Consider the following 6,383-nt stretch of genomic DNA (forward strand, 5'->3'; position numbering starts at 1 on the left):
CTCAAAGCCTGCCTCCACAGTGACACACTTCTTCCAAAAAGGCCACACCTTGTAAGAGTGCCACCCCCATGGGCCAAGCATTCACACACGAGTCTATCAAGGCTATTTCTATTCCGTCACAGCATACTAAGAGACTTGCCAAGTTACAAGGCTTGTATTTGAACCCGTGCAAGAGATTCTGTCTCCAGAATCTCTTCATTATTCTTAATCTCTTGCATTATTCATATTTATTTTTTTGTTCTTATTTATTTTTCTGTCTAGGAAAATTTGTTAATTTTAAAGCAAATCTCCTCCACCCGGCCCCCTGTGCTGGGGGTCAAATCCAGAGCCTTGCTTGTGCCAGGCAAGCATTCTACCAATGAGCCATACACCCAGCTCAAGAAAGTCTTGAAACTCACCGTCCATTAGCTCTTTTCTCCCTCAGGAGTATGTGTGTGGTATGCATGAGAATATGTGTGTTTCTTTCTGTGTGAACACATATGTGTGCAATGCCGGTGCACATGCATGTGGAAGCCTGAGGCTGACATTGGGGATCCTAATGGATTTCTGTCCACGGTTTTTCATTGAAACAAGTCTCTCAACCGAATCCAAGGTTTAGGAAGCAGTTAGTCTGGTTAGCCAGCTTTCTCTGGAGATCCCCTGTCTCCACCTTCTACTTGCTGGCATTGTGGGTGGGCCCCCAAGCTAAGGGTGGGTGGTTTACAAGTGTTTTAACCACGAAACCGTCTCCCCAGCACGCAGTTTGTTTGTTTGTCTAAATGTGGTCTAACTGGCTTCGGGGTGTCCTGCCTGTAATCCTGACACTCAGGAGATTGAGACACAAAGCATGTTTCACATTTGAAATTAGCCTAGTATACAGAGTGAAGTCCAGGCCAGCCTGGGCTATAGCAGGAGACCTCATCACATATAATTCAAATTTAAAAGGTGGGACCAACCTGTGCTCCCAGCACAAATACATCATTACATAGCATCCTTACTAACATCAAGAGTAAAACTTGTAAAACACTTGGTATTTATGAATTTGGTAAATGAAAAAGGCCCGGCAACTTAGCTGGAATATATTTCACGCTAAGGATGAGTGTTTCACCAGTGTAGTTACCATTTATAGAGAACTAAAGCTTTTTTCATTGGATCTGAACTTAGTGTACCAAATTATACCTTGTGTTTTATAGAATGTCCCTTTTCTAAACACTCCATCACCTTTAATCTTACTTGAGCCTCCCATTAGCTCTAGAAAGAGTAAGTCTCTGCGTACACACTGAGTGTACCGTTTACCAACCAGTGAGGCTCTCTGTTTGCTCAGTGGTTTAAGGAACTTTGAAATCAGACAGGTGTGCTCTGTCATTCTCTCTTGGCTAGTTCCTGGGCAAGTTATTCAACTTTAGACAACCTCAGATTTCCTTACTCATTAAGTGGGGGTGGGGTTATGACCCAGTGGATTTGTTGTGAAGCACTGTGTAAGTACTCGGCAGAACGGTAATTGTATTACACATAAATCCTACCATGGCTGGTCCCATAATAATACTTCAGCAGAACTCCAATAACTCACAAATATCTGCCAACTCCTGGCCCTTTTTATTTTCAAGTAGTATATCAGATTGAGCGGAAGGAGGAGATTGAAAATGGGTGCTTTGAGCTCCCTGTTACCCTGATGTGTTAGGGTAGAAAGAAACATAGAAAGAAAATAATCGAATAAAGATCCAGACTTTGGACTTGGTAATGTCTCAACGAAAAGAAGTAAATCAGGTCACTTTAGCCATCTAAAGGTAAGACGTAGGTCAATTAGGTGTTGGTTGTGCAAGCAAGCCTATGAAACCCAGTGCTGAGGAGGTGGGGCAGGAGGGTCCTTGGAGCTCACAGGTCAGCCAGTCTGGTTAAATTAGTGAATCAGTGAGAGACCCTGTCCTAGGAAATAAGGTGGACAGTGATTGAGGAAGACATCCGCGTGCACTTTTGTCCTCTGCACACATGTGTGCACATACCCACACACACACCACACATGTATACGCATAAATACATACATGCAGAAAATAAAAGAATCATGTTAAAAGGTTAAGACTGATTATGTAGCAACTCCCCTCCCCACACTGTATCTTGCCTTCAATTTGGGTCTTAAGAATGGAGTTCGAAGAGGCAGATACCCCATGTGACATTTCCTTGTGTATGATGAAGAACCCAACACAAGGCCATAGTGCTCCTAAGAATAAAGGGGAGGGGAGCACCAGTGAGGAAGGGAGGGAGGACCCTGAGGGAAGGAAGGGAGGAAGGAGTTACTATGCCCATCTGTCCCACTTGCCCACTTGGCAGTGCTGAGGGTGGTTGCCTGGAATTGTTTATTTGCTTGCTTTCAGCATGCTTCTGTCGGGCTAAGCCACTCATTTGTAGTGTGTTCTAGCTTCTTGGAAATGCTTGCTTCCTCTCAGATGGAATTAAAGAAGTGCCAAGTAGAATTTCTCAAGTATTCTTTCATTAATTATTGACCATATGCCGAGCATTATTTTAGGAAGTGAACAGAGCGTGAATTTAGGAGCCAGAAATTCAACGTATCCCAGACTCTGACGAGTTTGAGTTGCCTGATGATCTTCCAGACTGCTTCTCTGACTCAACTCACCTAGGGTGGGATCAAGAGTCTGCATTTCTAATAAGTTCTCAGCTATGCTGGGTCTGCTTGTCCATAGTGTACCCTAGGAAGAGGCAGGTGCTGGAGGAAGGGGAAGCCCCGGATTTCCCCTTCTCTCCTAGCTTTGCCTTTCGCGAGATTTTTGTTTGGTTTCTTGGTAGGATTTTAGGAAATCAAACCCCCACTTAGTTTCTCATACATCATTTGCCTGGCATGGGAAACTGAGTCAGGGCCTCCTTTGAGGGTCTGGCTACCTTGCTTTCCTCTCCTTGAGTGCATAACCACACGAACATTTTATTGCTTGCATTCCTCACCAAAAGTGAGGGGATTTTGTACCTCGTCCAAGAGGGAAAGTCCCTTGGAAGCCGTTGATGGAGGCTGCCGACCCTAAAGAGAGAACCCTGAACTAATCAAGTTAGCAATTACTCCATTGCATGGAAAGTGATATTTTGATTTTCTCTCTTTTCAGTAGCTCTCAGGTACACTGCTTCCCTTATGAACTCAAAAGAGAAAGATGATTGGGCCATAGTAGGTGTCTAATGATCATGGACCTATGATGCACAGTTATCAAAGCTTCATCTTCCACCCATAACAGGTAAGCTGTGAGCACACCGCTCAGAATTCTATGGGAACTCTTTACTCCTGAGGTTGACACGGGGGGTGAAGAACTTGGACAGAGAGAATTATGCTTTAGCATGCTACATCTGCTCCCTGTGGGTTTCAGCCTTGTATCTTCTCTGGGTCTTGATACTGATTCTGCTTCTTGGAATCTCTGACTCTTTGCCTGTCCACTGACCTTCAAAGCCTTCCCTCTCTCTTTGTAGCCTGGTTCTGAGCTTGCATATCCCCTAAGGAGATGTGTGGGGCTGTTGTTGCCTCTTCCTTCAGCTCAGTTTCTTGAGCAGACATGAGACATGTGTTTGAATCTTGTTTATTCAAATCTAAGCTCTTTGGGGTTGGATCGTGTGATAACCAAACCAAAGCTATTTTGAGGATGTTTTGCTAATTGCACTGAACTTCACAATTTACCTGAGAAAAATTATAGCATTTCTATCATCTGTTTTCATCCATATGTAAGAAATAAATGATTATGTTTCCCTTCCAGTATGGGGTGCATTTAGACATCATCAGAAAGCCACAGAGAAGCAGGAGGCACTAAGTCCCTGCCTTCCCTACTTGGCAGCTAGCACCTGCTTGCCTTGGTACTGTCGGCCCATTCCAAGGTTGAAAAGTTACAGTGTGCCATGTGACCAGGGCCACATATTAGAAAAGGAGGAAATCTCAAGACTCTGGATATACATTAAATAACGTCTTGCTTTCTGAACCAAGAGAATGAAGATTTTGCAGAGGGAGCCATTCTAGACACAAGAAGACTATACCTTCATCAAGAACTTAGCCAATGAAAAATAATTCAGGAGGCAGAGAAATACAATTATGGATACACACACACACACACACACACACACACAGAGAGAGAGAGAGAGAGAGAGAGGGGGGGGGGGAGAGGGAGAGAGACTTTAAGCCTTCTGAGTTTCTGGCACTCTTATTATAAAGCCAGGTTATCGGTTCTCACAATAGTTTTCAATAGTCTTCAATAGTCTTCAGTAGACAATGGTCTGCTTCCACAAGAAATGTGAAATTTTCAAGTTAGTTTGTGTCTGCACATAGCTAGTGTGTTTCATATTTTAATTCCCGCTATCTTCTCCCCTCCCTAAACTAACAACAAATCTCTCTATAGTACCATAGTTCCTTCAGCTAGCTATATTTTGAAAAGATCTCTCTGCCCCTCCCACTCCTCTCTCTTACCACACAACTCCCTCTCCAGCCTCCTTGTCTCCAGTCTCCATTATACTCCCTGCTCGGGAGCCATGATATTCATTATTTAGACCTGCTAACGTCTGTCTTTAGGAGACTCTTCCTTCCCTATGCTGTGTGGTCTGGGAGAACTGTCAGTCATTAACATCTTCTCGCTGTCTGCACCGCCCCATCATTCATTGCTGGCACCAGTTCTAGATAAAACCAGCAATATTACTTCATCTTCCTGTAGCATAGTGACTAATTCAGGAAGGACACACGGACTGAGTAGAAATGATAGTCCCCTAGCCTTAGATGCTGAGAGGAAGTTCATTTTCCATTTGGAATATTGCATGGGCTTTGGGCTGAGGACTATCTGTGCTCACCTTGCTTAGCTGCCTGGAAAATGAATGGAGGCGAAGGAGAGGTGAGTGAGAGGTGGAGTTTGTGGGATGTCAGATGGAGAGGCGAGTGAGAGGCGGAGCTTGTGGGATGTCAGATGAGTGATAAAATCCAACTACTTTAAATGCCGCATACACCCACGGGCTTCTTAAGTAAGCAAACCAAGGTGCCCGCAAGCCAGTTTGAGCTGGTTCGCGAACTGTCCTGGATGTGGTTTAAGATCTCGTCCACTTTGAATATGCTCTAGCACAATATCCGACACTTGTCTTGTTGCTGTGACAAAATGCCTGAAGAGGGCAACTTGAGAGAGGAAGAAAGAGTTTCTCTCAGCTCACGTTTGAGGGTATTGTCCAACATGGCAAGGAAGGCTCAGTGGAAGGAGGGTAAGATGGCTGTTCACATTGTACCCTCAGTCAGGAAGCAGAAAGGGATGAAAGCTGGTGATTATGTCCCCTTCTTCTTTTTGACCGAGGATCCCCACGGGTGGAATGGTGCCGCCCATTGATAGGTTAGGGCTTCTCATCTCAGCTAACCCAATATAGACACTTCCTCGCAGACATGCCCAGAGGTTTTTCTCCTAGCAATCGGTATTGGCACTCACCAAGGCTCTGTCTCTCTCCACCCTCCAGTCCCTGCCCTGACCCTTGCACCACGGACCCTCTTTGCTGACCTGACGAGAGCTTAGCAAAGGGGAGGAACCAATGTGATCTTGGATAACAGGGATGAGAGAGACTGACAGATTTTCCTGTGTCCTTCTTGCTTTGACCCAAGGATTTACAAAATGTTCCATTTCTACTACAGTCAATATTGGTCAAGCCGGGCGGTGGTGGCGCACGCCTTTTATCCCAGCACTTGGGAGGCAGAGGCAGGCGGATTTCTGAGTTCGAGGCCAGCCTGGTCTACAGAATGAGTTCCAGGACAGCCAGGAGTACACAGAGAAACCCTGTCTCGAAAAACAAAAAACCAAAAAAACAAAAACAAAACAACAACAACAAAAAGAGGTTGGGCACTTCCTCATCTTTGGATTCATGCCTCAACAGCTCTGAAAATTTTGTTTGTTTGTTTTTCCCTCTTTCTCCCCCCACCCCCAGCTCTTTTCTTTCTCTCACCAGTCTCTGGGAGAAAGAGACTTCTGGGTTCTTCTATGGCCAATGCCTATATTCAGCGTCCTTACTTCAGTCCTTCGCAAGTGGACTCTAGAGTTAGATTTTTCCATGTAATGATCCTGCTATAAAAACTATTTTAAGATGTTGTGCCTTCCAGGGGACTTTTAATGACTTGATGCTACAAGATCAGATGGAATTCATTTGCAATGGTGGATGTCAGACTAGGGTAGCACTAATTGGAACTTTTTGTTCTCAGATCCTCTATTGGGACTATGTTGTTTGCATGTCAGTTCGTGTGTGGATTTGTCTTTTTGGTTGTTTTTTTTTTTTTTACAATTTTATGTGAAACTCTGACACCATGATCAACAGCACTCCAGTAGCAATAGCATTTTTAAAATGTAGCCTTTTCTGAAGCACATGCACAGCACACACACACACACAGACATACACACACATATGCA

Source organism: Grammomys surdaster, unplaced genomic scaffold (assembly GCF_004785775.1).
Source record: "Grammomys surdaster isolate TR1022 unplaced genomic scaffold, NIH_TR_1.0 721, whole genome shotgun sequence".
Lineage (NCBI taxonomy): Eukaryota > Metazoa > Chordata > Mammalia > Rodentia > Muridae > Grammomys > Grammomys surdaster.